The sequence below is a fragment of the Equus asinus genome, unplaced genomic scaffold (assembly GCF_041296235.1).
Source record: "Equus asinus isolate D_3611 breed Donkey unplaced genomic scaffold, EquAss-T2T_v2 contig_3, whole genome shotgun sequence".
In the NCBI taxonomy this organism is placed as follows: domain Eukaryota; kingdom Metazoa; phylum Chordata; class Mammalia; order Perissodactyla; family Equidae; genus Equus; species Equus asinus.
In genome coordinates, this window is record NW_027224960.1 from 1,599,563 (window position 1) to 1,613,553 (window position 13,991).

The window sequence follows — 13,991 nt, forward strand, 5'->3', positions numbered from 1 at the left end:
CCCCGTGGCGTCACGCGTCGTCCCCTGCGTCCCCGGACACTCGCCGCGGGGGAGGCGCGTTTCCAGCGTCTGGAGCAGAGGCGGCCACGGGGCGCGGAGGGCGGCTGTCCTGGCGGCAGTGGAGACGACGGCCGTCTGCTGGAAGCCTCTGGAGGGCGGGCAGCCGGTACGAACGCCGTCCGTCGCCCATCCTTGAAGACTTCGCAATCGGTGGGAAAACACGGCAGAGAAATTTTTTTCCACAATCAAAAGAGAATTACCACCTTTAAACAGTCATACTTTTTCCTGTTTTAATCTAAAAACCCTTAAAACGACAAGAGTTGAAAGTTACTACCCAGCCCAGAAACAAAAGAATCTTGTGCTCCTTAGAAACTGTGAGTTTTAGGTTTTTCCTCTTTCTTTTTGTTTGAACTCCTGTTCCCATTGGCTGTAAGTTCCTAAAAGGTTGACTTAGGAAAAGAATTATTGAAGAATGGAAAAACTCACTTAGTAATGAGCTCAAACTTTTTTTAGCGAAAGTGGAAAAGTGATTCTGAATTCTTTCCCAGAAATAGTGCTTGGTTTTCCTTTGTTTTAAATATGTATCCCAGTAAAGTATTAACATTTTCTTTAGGCAATTTCATTTCCTTTCAGTCCTTTTCTTAGTTGATTTAAGAAGCATCAAGAATTATCTCCTTTCTCTCACCAAAAACATGACCTGCAGTTGCTAATAATTGTTCGTTGTTTAGGAGTAGAAAACACTATTGATTTAATAAAACTATTTTGGAAGGTAATTCGGCAATATCAAAAATTGGAAGGCGCATGTACCCTTTATGCGAGCAATTCTGCTTTTAAGAATGTATACATATATTTGAATGACTGTGCAAGGACATGTATATCAGGCTATCAGTTGCGGCATTGTTGACAGTAGCAAATGACTGAAAACACATTAAATGCCAATAAATATGTTAAGTGGTTGACATTGTCAAGGAAAATAATCCATAATCAATCTATAAATGAAAATTTGGGTGAGTTTATTCTGAGCTTAAATCTGAGGATTATAACCCAGGGCCTTTCTTCCCAAAGGAAGAAAGGGCACCAAAGAAGTGGGGTGCACAGAGTGGTTATATACCCCCAGAGAGGATGTTTCACATAGGATTGAAATGTCCCTTTTACCGTAGTCGCGAGACTGCTCTGTCCGCACAGCGATTGATGGAAACAGCAGGTAGGTCTTCTGTCTCAGTGAACGCAGCAGGGTGGCAGTCTGTTGTCTCCAGCTGAGTGGTAACAGGTGAGCTGGGTGGTCAAAGGTGAGTGCAGCAATCAGTTCCTAGCCTAAGGAAAGATGCTTATCCCTAAGGAAATGCCAATGTGGGGGGAAGTTGCACCTTTATCTCGAGGGCCTTTGTTCTTGCCACAGGAAATGTCTAAGCAGATATGCAATGCGTGCTCAACAGCCACAGTCAGGCCCTTTTGGAAAAAACAAGGTCAGGCCGAATTAGGTTTATACCAAATGGCTTGCTCATATACTCCAATATATCCTATTGCTTGCCATTTTTATTTGTCAAACACAAGCTGGGAATGTAGTCTCGCTTTCTGGTTGGAAAGAGGAGAGTGGATTTTGGTGGACTGCCATCAGCCTCTGCAACACTCTGACTACCTTAGATTTTCTCTGTAACCTAGGTTGCTTTTCCCTTCCTCTCATACATCTGTATTCTATTTGACACTCATCCATACTCAATTTTAGCAAGTTTCTTTTTTTATGAAGATGTCATAGACTTATTGAAGCTGAAAGGAACCTTAGAAATATTCTCATACAATTTTCTCATTTTGTGGATGGGACAATGGTGAATTACAAGATAAATGATTTTCTAGTGTGGCATAGCTTATAAATGGTGGAGTTGGACTGACCCAAGCCAGTACAGTTTCCATCTGCCACTGAACTCCTGTGTAACCATGACTAAAAGGAAAGGGACACTATGTCTGTAATCATTGCAGATAATTGTTGCAAGATTAAAGACTTGTGCTTTTGAAATTAAACACTGTTTATCTATTAAACAAAAATTACTCCTGTTGAAGGGGATGGAATGATATAAATATACATTGCAATTAATTTTATATGAAATTCATAAAGTAAGTGAGCACAGGTAAGTATTTCAAATTCATGTATATTTGTAATACCAGGAGCTCTCTGACCCCTAAAATTTGCACCATAATCAAGAACTGCCAAACACTATGTGAGGCCATGCCTCCCTCTGGAAGGACCACGGTGCCCTCTGCAGCTTTAGCAGAAATGAATACAGTTTGGGGGAAAAAATAATGAGAACACCAACATGCAAGTATGTGCAATTAACATGCCTCAGAAATTCACTTTACCTTCTTGAATTGAATGAAGATATTTATGTAAAGATCATATTTTAAGCAAAGTATACTACAGCCTGTATAGCAGGTACCTATTTATATAAAAAGATATGCAATACAGAAAAAGATACATATAGGTCCATATCTACAGATTAATTTGAGGGTAACACTCTAGGAAATGGCACAGTTGCCTTTGGCGAGACAAACTGGCACTCAGGGATCAGATGTGGGAATATTTACTTTTCACTGTGCTTCTTCTTGTACTACTTAAATTTTTTATCATATGCATGTATTAATCTTTCAGGCAAGAAAAAAGTTAATCAACAAAAATTTTAATTACCACTTAGAGCAATAGCTTGCATCCAAATTTCAAGCCTCCCTCTCCAGAAGTTCCATAACTGAAGTTCTTTAATCTGTTCAAAACAAGACAACAGGCCCAAAATGGAGTCACTTATACTAAGCCCCACGTCATCAAACCAAGACTTAACTTAATTACAGGTTCAGCTTTCCCAGAGAAGGAACTTTACACCAGTCAACCAGGAATCACCCCACCAGCACTAGTTAGGTAATCTGCCTGATAGGCCCCTTCCATCCTCTAAAGGAAAGTGACTTTTCAATAACTAATTTGCTTGCCTAGTATAACTTCCTTGTCCCCACTCCCTTCAGCCTATAAAGGTTTTTCATCTTGTACAGCCCCTCGGGGCTCCTTTCTATGTGCTACATTGGATGCTGCCCAATTCAAATTGATTTTTGCTCAAATAAACTCTTAAAATTTTTAAGTATCCCTAAGTTTGTCTTTTAACAGTTCTGTACCTGTTGACAGTCCTGGTGTTAAATGAGGGAACTGAGGGAGACCCTGAAGGTGCCTGCCCCCGAGAAATGAGCAACCAGGTGGGTGTGTGTGGAGCCCCTTGAGCTCACTGCTTTCTCGCTGCCTCTGGAGGTGGTTATTAAGTCCTTCTGGGATCCTAGCTCTGCAGCTCTTGCATTATGAGTTTTCAAACTTTATTTGAACATTTCTTTTTCCAGACTGGGTCTGGAAACTGACGGGAGTCAGATTGGGTCCGACTTACAAGCTGGGCGGTACAGGGGCGGGGGAGGGGGTGGCTGGCCCTGTTGTCCAGTGGTTGGGTTCACGCCTCCGCTTTGGCAGCCCAGGGTTTCTCGGTTCTGATCCTGGGCACGGCGGTGGCACTGCTGGTAGGGCCATGCTGAGGTGGCGTCCCACATGCCACAGCTGGAGGGACCTGCAGCTGAAGGTATACAAGTATGTACCGGGGGGCTTTGGGAAGAAAAAGGGAAAATAAAATCTAAAAAAAAAAAAAACCTGGGCTGGGTCTGGGTCTGGACTGGACGTGACTTAAGCTGGACTGGGTCCAGCGTGAGGCCTTGAGTGGATAAAATTTTCTTTCAAGGATGGGCAAGTAAGTTAACCTTGCCAAAGACAGTCTTGAATTATAGTGGCCATGGTGGAGAACTTTTAACCTAGCTAAGATTATCCATTTAGAAGATGCCTTGGTGAAAAAGGGGTCTCAGACAAACACAAAACACGAAGAGGGAAAATTATTTTTCCTCCTCTACTGTGTCTGGTACCAGGATGAGGCCTGCTGGGACACCCCACTCGCTCCAGAGCCTGCAGACAGGATCCAGGAAAACTGGTAGAAGCTGCCAAAGGGTGAGAATTCTTACCAAAGTCACCCTCCAGATCTCTATCTGTGGTGCCTGGTTGAGAGAGGAAGGTAAAATTTCACATTATTCCTTCTATTCCAAACTCAGATTGGCAGGACAAAACATTTGTAAGAATTAGATCTTGACTGAAAGTATGAATCTGCTTTCAGGTACCCATTGGTTGTTGATCCTTTCCCTCCCAGGGATAACTATTGCCTTATTGTTTGTCTCCTTTAGTGGCCAGAGAAATTGGCCTGGCAATCATCGGGTTGTGGACCCCTACAATAAGGCAAGACAGAAATGTAGGTTGCACTCCATCTGCAGCTAGATATGGCTGGATAGAAATATGGGTTGCACCCCATCTGCAGCTAGATATGGCTGGACAGAAATGTGGGTTGCACCCCATCTGCAGCTGGACATGGCTGGACAGAAATGTGGGTTGCACTCCACTTGCAGCTGGGATTCTACCCACTGTTGCCAGCTCTCAGGGGAATTATTTCTTTCTTGCTTTGATTATCTTGGAGAGTGGCTCTGGATCCTGAGAAGGTAGTATCTTTTTTTCCTCTTTGAGGACACCTCTTGTGTCCATGGAGTTGTTCAGTACTGCCAGGAATATTTACTATTTGCCCTGGCTGAAATCTGACAAGATATTCAAAAGGATTTTTTTAAGTATCTCTATGGTCAAAAGTTGGCCCAATAAGAAGCTGATATTTAGAGCCTGATAGAAAACAATTTTTTTAGGCCTTCTCCCCTAAGCTAGAATGAAACTATATACCCAGAGGGAAAGAAGAACATTCTGAAATCTTTGTGGAAGAATTTACTAAAATATTCCAAAGACACACAGCTCTAACTCTAGAACATAGGGATCTTTTGTTTTCCATCTTAGTTGATGATCTTCTCCCTGATATAAAGAAGCAAACTGAGGATAATGTGCTTGGTAGATGGGGTCCCTCCTTGATATTAATCTGGTTGCAATCCCATTCTCTGAGAAATTAAAAACAACCATACTTGTCTTACAAATTGAGTCTTTACAAGAACAGAAATGTGGATCTAGAAACAATTCAAAGCCCATCTCTCTTTTTTACCAATCCAAAACTCCGATATTCATCTCAGAAGGCTTGCAGATATTCTAAAGGATCTGGGCTTCAGAAACAAAAGTCCTTCTAAGTGGAACTTGTATTCTTTCTCTGTGCCTTTTGAAATGTAAATATTCTACCTGGTCTTCTCTAGGAACCAAGGTCATTCATATCAGAAGAAAGAAAAAGAAAAGGCAATTTTGAAAACTAGGCTTATTGAAAATCTCTTCCACAAATAATAGTAAAAAGCTTTAGCCATCTGAGCAGTTAATTTACTCCCTCTGCCAGAAACACAACTTGGATGAAACTGATTTTTTTATAAACTAGTGAGTCTTGCATTACCATACCTGTCTCTCAGCTAAAATTTTAAAATAAAAGCTAGGAGATCTTTGTTTGATCTGTTTGCGTGTTTATGTTTGTCTATGTATGTATGTTATAAATCTGTATTTTTTTCTACCTCCAGATGGTATTAATGAGGGTTTTAGGCTGGTTAATTTTAAAACTGAAGATGAGAAGCAGGCTCCGAGGAGCAGGAGTGGAGTTTGCTTGCCCTTTGTTGGGAAACATTTACATTTGTAAGGGAAACCTCCATCTGTAAAGATGCCTCCTCTCTGTGTCAGGAAGAAGGCAGGATGGCCTTATCTCTGGGAACTCTTAATGGGGAAGGCAAGGACTTAAGTTGGTTACTGTTTGGCAACCTCATGTAACTGATTTAGGGTGGTGGCTTCTGGCCTTTACTGAATCCGATTTGATTCTTATCTAAAAGTTGTGGGACCACCCAATGGCCAGACCCCACCTGCACTGATAACATTTTAACTTTTTTACATGTTCTTTCCTTTGTCTTGTAAAGAGATGGCTCACATACCTATGCCTTAAATTTAGCCTTACTCTCCACCCATGTTTGTAGCAGAAGTGGCAGCAGCAGCTCCTCTTGCCCATGGGTCCTGTCCCCACACAGCAGCTCTGACTGCCCATGGATCCTGTCCCCATGCTATTCCACACTATTCTCTAAATAAAAGAACACTACTGCCAGACCTTGAGAATCCAAGAAATCTTTCTTTCGACTCCTCGGCTCACCAACCCCGCATCGGTATTGCCAAAATTAATTTGTAAAGAGCTCTATTTAGTTGGCTTAAAGGCAAACAAGAGTTTATATAAATCAAGTGTACTCTCAAAAATATAGAAACTAACCCAAATGTTTTTCAATTTCATGTGATCTAGAATAATCTTCAGTAAATAAAAGCTAGTTTAAGTTTTTTGGTTTAATTAAAACAGGCATTTCTTGAGAGTTATCAGCATTAAATATAAAACTTTTATTCTACCTAGGTTTAGCAAAAGTCAAATAAGCTCATGTGCTCTCTGTTACAGAATTTGTCAGCAAGAAAGATAACTTAAGATGATGATTAGCTGTGTAATATCTTGTGAAGTTTTAATGACTAATCTAAGCATAATTTTTAGGAAGCAAATGAATTAAATAAATGTAATAAGATAAAAGTTTATAAGTGAACTTTTCAACAATAATTATTCTTTATAGTATATCTATTTAAAAATAGTTTCCAAAATCTTTTTTGGTAACTTGAAACCTTAAAGTTATACTGAAATATGTTAAATAATGGGTATTAATTGAACGTCTAGATCATTTCCAAATGAAATAAAATACTGAAACATTAATTACTGAACATAGGTTTATCCACTTTTGGCTTCCTTTTACAAAGTAACTAAAGATATTGTGGTCTATTAGCAAGGAATGTGTCACAATGTTTTGTGCCACATTGAAAAATTCATTGTGAGGAAGATAAACTTCCAGAAATTATGAAATGTGTTTACAAATTTGCCGACTCACAGAATGCTTGTGTAATAGTCCACAATTGCTTACTTCTAAGTTATCACTAGGAATAAAGGATTCTAAGGGCCAAGAATTCTAATAAATACATTTAATTAAAACTATTTAGAAATAACAAGAGTGGAAGAAAACAATGCATATGAAAAGTAGGTAAGGAAAGCAAAATGACTGATTGTTCCAGAACGAGAAAGAGGAAACAGCATAGGATAAAATCTGAATGGATATCAAAAGCTATAGGTTTGTAGAAAAAGGAATCTTGGGAAAGAAATTTTATGTGTTCAGCATGGATTTATTTAAGTTTTTTAACAATGAATTTTAATATCAAAAGTGCACTGGTGCAAAACTAGAATTTGGTTTCACTCTGTTAAGAGAACAAAGTTTTCTTAGACTATGGTCTGCCCTTGATAAGAGGTTGTGAAAGTTTTTGTTTTTTGGGTTTTTTTTGTTTGTTTGTTTTACCTTTTGGTTAAATCTAACTGGAAAGCTTGAAAGCAAAGATTTTGTGTCTTACCAAAATGATTTACTGTGCTTCACATTGTCTTTATTAGGTTTTTGATTACTTAAGAAAACCCAATCTTCTCAATATTAAAAAAGCTAAGTTTTGTTTACAACTATGTAACCTTCTGTATTAGACTTTAAATTTTTCTATTGTCACTTTGGTTAAATGGATAATGAAGTGTTATTTCATAATGGTTTGTGATCCCAAGTCAATGGTTCAAACTTTTAGATGTTTTGACAACTTCCCCAAATCAGACTCTAAGTGGAATCTTTTTGAATGCAACATAACTTTGAAATTTCTCAGATGGCCCCTGGAAAAATCTCAAAAGATTTGTCTTTCACTTTGTAAAAGAGAGATATTAAACTAATAGGCTTATTTGGTATGTTAAATTACAGCAGAAGAGGGGCTGGCCCCATGGCCGAGTGGTTAAGTTCGCGCACTCTGCTGCAGGCAGCCCAGTGTTTCGTTGGTTCGAATCCTGGGCGCGGACATGGCACTGCTCATCAGACCACGCTGAGGCAGTGTCCCACATGCCACAACTAGAAGAACCCACAACGAAGAATATACAACTATGTACCGGGGGGCTTTGGGGAGAAAAAGGAAATAATAAAATCTTTAAAAAAAAAAAATTACAGCAGAAGCATTGTCAAATAACAGATGATAAACACTCTTAGATTATATTCGTATGACACATGTTATTAATATGTGTTCTAGAAGCCATATGAAATTCCTAAAAATCTGATATGTCCTGGTATAATGTTATCAGTTGTAATTCCACTAATTGTCTTAAAATGTCGTAGGTCACAGACATAACAAAATTTCCTTGTCAATTCCATTATAATGAACTCTGATCAGATCTTTAACCATGGGGATTTTTAAGTCTTTTGTCATTTCCAAACAGATATTATTTTACTCTAATGCTTTTGCAAAAGGAAGATTCATGGAAAGGACCCTACCAAGTACTCTTGGACCATGACTCTGCTGCCAAATTACAAAGTGTCAAAACTTGGGTGCACATTTCACAACCGAAGAAAGCTCCACCTGACATCTGGTCCTGTGCAAATGCTGGAGACATCGAAATCAAACTAAGTAGGAAGAGCAGTGGCCAACATCGAGGTAGATGCTTCCTCCCAAGATGTCAGATCGAGAACGTCTCTTTCCAGTCCTCCTCCCCTCTCTGACCTTCCTTTTCCTAATTTTTACACCATGAATGTCTTTATTTTTGTTGTTGCGGTTGTTCACATTTTGTCTTGCTCTGGCCTGGAAAAATAATATCATTGTTCACACATCTCAGGCCACTGCAGAGGAGGGTACTCCCACCTCAACATGGCTGTTGGATTTGCCACAGTGGTGTTGACCCTGCCCTCACAAACTTCTCCCTGATTTCCAATGCCTCCATTTCTCGGGACAATCTGACTCCTTTCTCTATCATGCCAGACTCTCCAAACCTGGGGGTCCATTTCCCCGCTTCTGGTTAACAGCTCCAAACCCAGGGGACCTTGCTTCTAGGCTCTGTACAAAGAAAGGGACACAAGATAAAGGCAACCAGAATAAAACCACCCATGCAGTCTACAGTCCCTTAAGTTTTACTCACCTCCATGGCTGTCAACTTTCCAGTCCTGAGCCACAGACAAAAATTGGAATTGCCAGGAGGCATCCATGATTTAAAAAGTTCACTTCCTTCAGCAGATCTCTACTCCCCTGGCTAGGAGTAAGTGCAAATGAGGCTATGTTCAGGAAGCTCTCCTTAACTCTTGAAGATATTGCAATCCAGTCTAAATTAGATGATGCTTGATTCAAATCAATTTTTGCACAAATAAACTAAAAAATGTTAATGTGCCTCAGTTTATCTTTTAACAAATATCTTTGCCTTCCCTGACCACTCAATTTAAATTAAAGTATAGCTTCCTGAACTCTGTATTATCTCATTAGATACAGCATAGTATCTTCGCAATTTAGCTATGAAAAATTTGTCTATATTAGCCCACAGCTGATTAACCAAAACAAAACAAACGACACAGAAACAAACTCTTAGAAGCAGACAACAGATTAGTGATTATCAGAGGGGAAGGATGTGGGGGCAAAATGGGCAAAGGGGGTCAATTATATGGTGATGAATGGAAACTACACTTTTGGTGGTGAGCACGCTGTAGTATATACAGATGTGAAATTATTATGTTGTACACCTGAAACCTATACAATGTTATAAACCAATGTTATCGCAATAAAAAAGAATAAAAGTGGTGAGAGTGGGCATCCTTGTCTTGTTCCTTTTCTTAAAAGGATATCTTTCAGTTTTCACCATTGGGTATGATGTTAGCTGTGGGTTTGTCATATATGGTCTTTATTATGTTGAGGTACTTCCTTCTGTACCCATTTTATTCAGAATTTTTTTTTATCATAAATGGATGCTGAATCTTGTCAAATGTTTTCTCTGCATCTGTTGAGATGATCAAGGACTTTTATCCCTTAATTTATTAATGTGGTCTTTCATGTTGATTGATCTGCAGATTTTGAACCATCCCTGCATTCCTGGAATAAATCCCACTTGATTGAGCTGTATGATCCTTTTAATGTATTGTTGTATTCAGTTTGCTAATATTTTGGTAAGAATTTTTGCATGTATGTTCATCAGAGATACTGGCCTGTAATATTCTTTTTTGGTGGTGTCCCTGTCTGGTTTTGGTTTCAGGGTAATGTTGGCCTTTAAAATGAGTTAGGAAGCATTCCCTCCTCCTCAATTTTTTGGAAGAGTTTGAGAAGGATAAGCATTAAATCTTCCATGAATGTTTGGTAGAATTTACCAGTGAAGCCATCTGGTCCTGGACTTTTATTTTTTGTGAAGTTTTTCATTACCGTTTCAGTTTCCTTACTGGTGTTCTGTTTATTCAGATTTTCTATTTTTTTCATAGTTCAGTCACAGAAGGTTGTATGGTCTAAGAATTTATCCATTTCTTCTAGATTTTCTAATTTGTTGGTGTATAGCCGTTTGTAGTAGTCTCTTATGATCACTTCTATTTCTGTGGTATCAGTTACGGCTTCTCTTATTTCTGTTTTTATGTATTTGAGTCTTCTTTTCTTCTTAGTGAGTCTAGCTAAAAGTTTGTCAGTTTAGTTTATATTTTCAGAGAACCAACTCTTAATTTCACTGATTTTTTTAGTCTCTATTTCGTTTATTTCCCCTGTGATTGTTATTATTTCCTTCCTTCTGCTGATTTTGGACTTGACTTGTTCTTCTTTTTCTACTTCCTTTAGGTGTAAGGTTAGACTGTTTATTTGAGATTTTTCTTGTTTCTTGAGGTAGGTCCCTTTTTGCTGTAACCTACCCTCTTAGTACTGCTTTTGCTGCATCCCATAAATTTGGTATGTCTTATTTTCATTTTCACTTGTCTCTCTGTATTTTTTTATTTCTCCTTTGATTTCATCATTGACCTAATAGTTGTTCAGTAGGATGTTTGGTCTCCACATTTTTGTGATTTTTTTCAGTTTTCTTCTTGTAGTTGATTTCTAGTTTCATACTGTTGTGGTCAGAAAAACTGTGGCTTGGTATTATTTCAATCTTTTAAAATTTATTGAGACTTGTTTTGTCTCCCAACATATGTTTTATCCTTGAGAATTTTCCATGTGCACTTGAGAAGGATGCATATTCTGTTCCTTTTGGATGCAATGTTCTGTATATATTTATTAAGTCTATCTGGTCCAATGTGTCATTTAAGGCCAATGTTTCCTTGTTGACTCGCTACCTGGATGACCTATCCATTGATGCTAGTGGGGTATTAAAGAACCCTACTATTATATTGCTTTCAATTTCTCCCTTTAGTTCTGTCAATAGTTGTTTTATATATTTTGGTGCTCTCCCATTGAGTGCATAAATATTAATTAACGTTATATCTTCTTGAAGGAGTCTCCTTTATCACTATGTAATGTCCATCTTTGTCTCTTGTTACCTTTTTTAGCTTCAAGTCTATTTTGTCTGAAATAAGTATGGCTACACCTGCTTTCTTTTGGTTGCAATTTGCCTGGAGTATCTTCTTCCATTCCTTCATTTTGAGTTTATGCTTGTCTTTAGAGCTGAGATGGGTCTCCTGGAGGCAGCATATTGTTGGGTCTTGTTTTTTAATCCATCTAGCCACTCTTTGCCTTTTGATTGTGAATTCAATCTATTTACATTTAGGGTGATTATTGTTATATGAGGACTTACTACTGCTATTTTATCTTTTGTGTTCTGGTTGTTCTATATTTCCATTGTTTCTTTTCCCTTATGTTTCTGCTTGCCATTTTAGTTTGGTGGTTTTTTTGTGATGTGTTTCTCAGTTTCTCCTTTTGTTTGTATTTGTGTTTCTGCTCTAGATTTTTGTTTTGTGGTTACCATGAGGTTGTATACAATGTCTCAGAGATAAAATAGTCTTTTATCTGTTGATAACATCATATCTTGATTTGCCTATACAGGTTTTCCTCCTCCCCTTTTATGTTTTTGTTGTCTCAAATTATCTCTTTTTATGTTGTGAGTTCATTACCATATTGAAGTAGCTTTAGTTATTTTTAATGGTTTTTTCTCCTTTAACTTTTATGCTACATTAAGTGTTTAACACCCTATTCTGTAATAGCTTTGAAATTACCTGGTTCTCTCTATTTATCACCTTACTCAAAGTTTTACCTTTGCCTTTTCATTTCTGGTAGTAAAGCTCCTTTCAACAGTTCTTGTAAGGCAGGTCTAGTGGTGGTGAACTCTTTCAGCTTTCATTTGTCTGGGAAAGTCTTTATTTCTTCTTTATACCTGAAGGATAATTTTTCTGGATAGAGTATTCTTAGCTGACAGTTTTTATCTTTCAATATTTTGAATATATTGTTCCACTCTTTCTTGGCCTGTAGAGTTTCTGCTGAGAAATCTGATAGCCTAATGGGGGTTCCTCTGTAGGTTACTGTCTTTTCCTTGGCTGTCTTTAAAATTCTTTCTTTGTCCCTGTCTTTTGATAGTTTTAATATAACATGTCTTGGAGACAGTCCTTTTGTGTTGAGATATTTAAGTGTTCTATTAGCTTCACATACTTATATATCCAGTTCTTTCCCTAGGTTTGGGAAGTTCTCAGCTATTACTTCTTTTTTTTTTTCAAAGGTTTTACTTTTTTTCCTTTTTCTCTCCAAAGCCACGTGGTACACAGTTGTGTATTTCTAGTTGTAGGTCCTTCCAGCTGTGGCATGTGGGATGTCGCCCCAGCGTGGCCCAATGTGTGGCACAATGTCCGTGCCCAGGATCCGAACCAGCAAAACCCCAGGTTGCTGAAGCAGAGTGCGTGAACACAACCACTCAGCCATGGGGCTGGCCCTTCAGCTATTATTTCTTTAAGTAGGCTTTCTGCTCCCTTCTCCCTCTCTTCTCCTTCTGGGATACCCCTTATCCTTATGTTGCTTTTTCTAATAGAGTTGGATATTTCTCATAGAATTTCTTCACTTTTAAAAAATCTTAGTTCTCTCTCCTCTTCTACCTGCATCATTTCTAAGTTCTATTTTCAACGTCTCTAATTTTCCCTTCCACATGGTCTGCTCTATTTCCAGTGTTGTCTACTGTCTTTTTCATCTCATTTTTTGAGTTCTTCCACTCCAGAATTTCTGCTTGGTTCTTTTTTAGAATTTCAATCTCTTTGATGAAGTACTCCTTCTGTTTATTAATTTTATTTCTGAGTTCATTGAACTGTCTTTCTGAGTTTTCTTCTAGTTCACTGAGTTTCTTTATGACAGCTATTCAGAATTCTCTGTTGGTTAAATTACAATCTTCCATAACTTCAAGTTTGCTTTCTGGAGAATTGTCATTTTCTTTTTGTAATAACATGTCACCATAATTTTTCATGGTGCTTGAGGAGTTTTTCCTCTGCTGGTGCATTTGTAATAGTGAGTATCTTGCTTATTCAGGTAATGCTTTGTTCACTTTGATTCTGAGCTGCTTCTGGTTGTATTTGAGAACCGGTACTTTCACCCTCCACTGCCTCTGTTAGCAGTGTCCTTGGTGCCCTTGTTGTGCTGCTTGTGCCTCCGATGTTGCTGGTGGCTTGCTGCTGCTGGTGTCTTAGCAGTAGCAGGCATCACCACCAAGGTCCAGGCTGGCGTGTCCCTCTGCTGCTTCCAGTGTTACCTGGTTTGTGGGTTCTCCCCTGCAATGGGGGCAGGGAGAGAATGAGGCAGGAGCTGGGGACATGGGCACTTCTGCCACATCTGAAGTTGTTGGGTCCAGAGGTGCTACTGCCACAGGTGAGGGGCCAGGGTTCAGGCACTGCTCTAGCTGGAGGGGACTGGAGTCACAGGCTCCACTGCCATTTCTACCTGGCTCTTTGCAGATTCATGTGCCACTGTGACTAGGGGGGCTGGAGTCACTTGTGCTGCCTCTACTGCTGTTCCTGGGTTTTCTAGGGGTGCTGGCACCACCACTACTGGGGGTTCTGGGTTTGCAGGCATCATCGCCACTTCAAGTGGGCTGGGGTCACAGGTGCCACCACCAAGGGTAGGTCTATTTTCTAACTCAGTCCTCCTCTCCAAAGGAAACTATGTGTATTCTATGTATCTTTCCAGA

At 39.1% G+C, this 13,991-nt stretch overlaps 1 long non-coding RNA gene across 2 annotated transcripts; it reads left to right on the top strand.

Moving 5' to 3' along the window:
• The first annotated feature begins 138 nt into the window (after positions 1-138).
• LOC139043598 (uncharacterized) lies at positions 139-9,772 on the top strand. Of its 2 annotated transcripts, none has more exons than XR_011500677.1 (4): positions 139-374; positions 3,164-3,231; positions 3,937-4,079; positions 7,822-9,772. It is a non-coding gene; the product is annotated as an uncharacterized lncRNA (long non-coding RNA). The 2 variants fall into 2 exon arrangements; XR_011500676.1 differs by having other exon boundaries at positions 140-374; positions 3,146-3,231.
• The last annotated feature ends 4,219 nt before the right edge of the window (positions 9,773-13,991 follow it).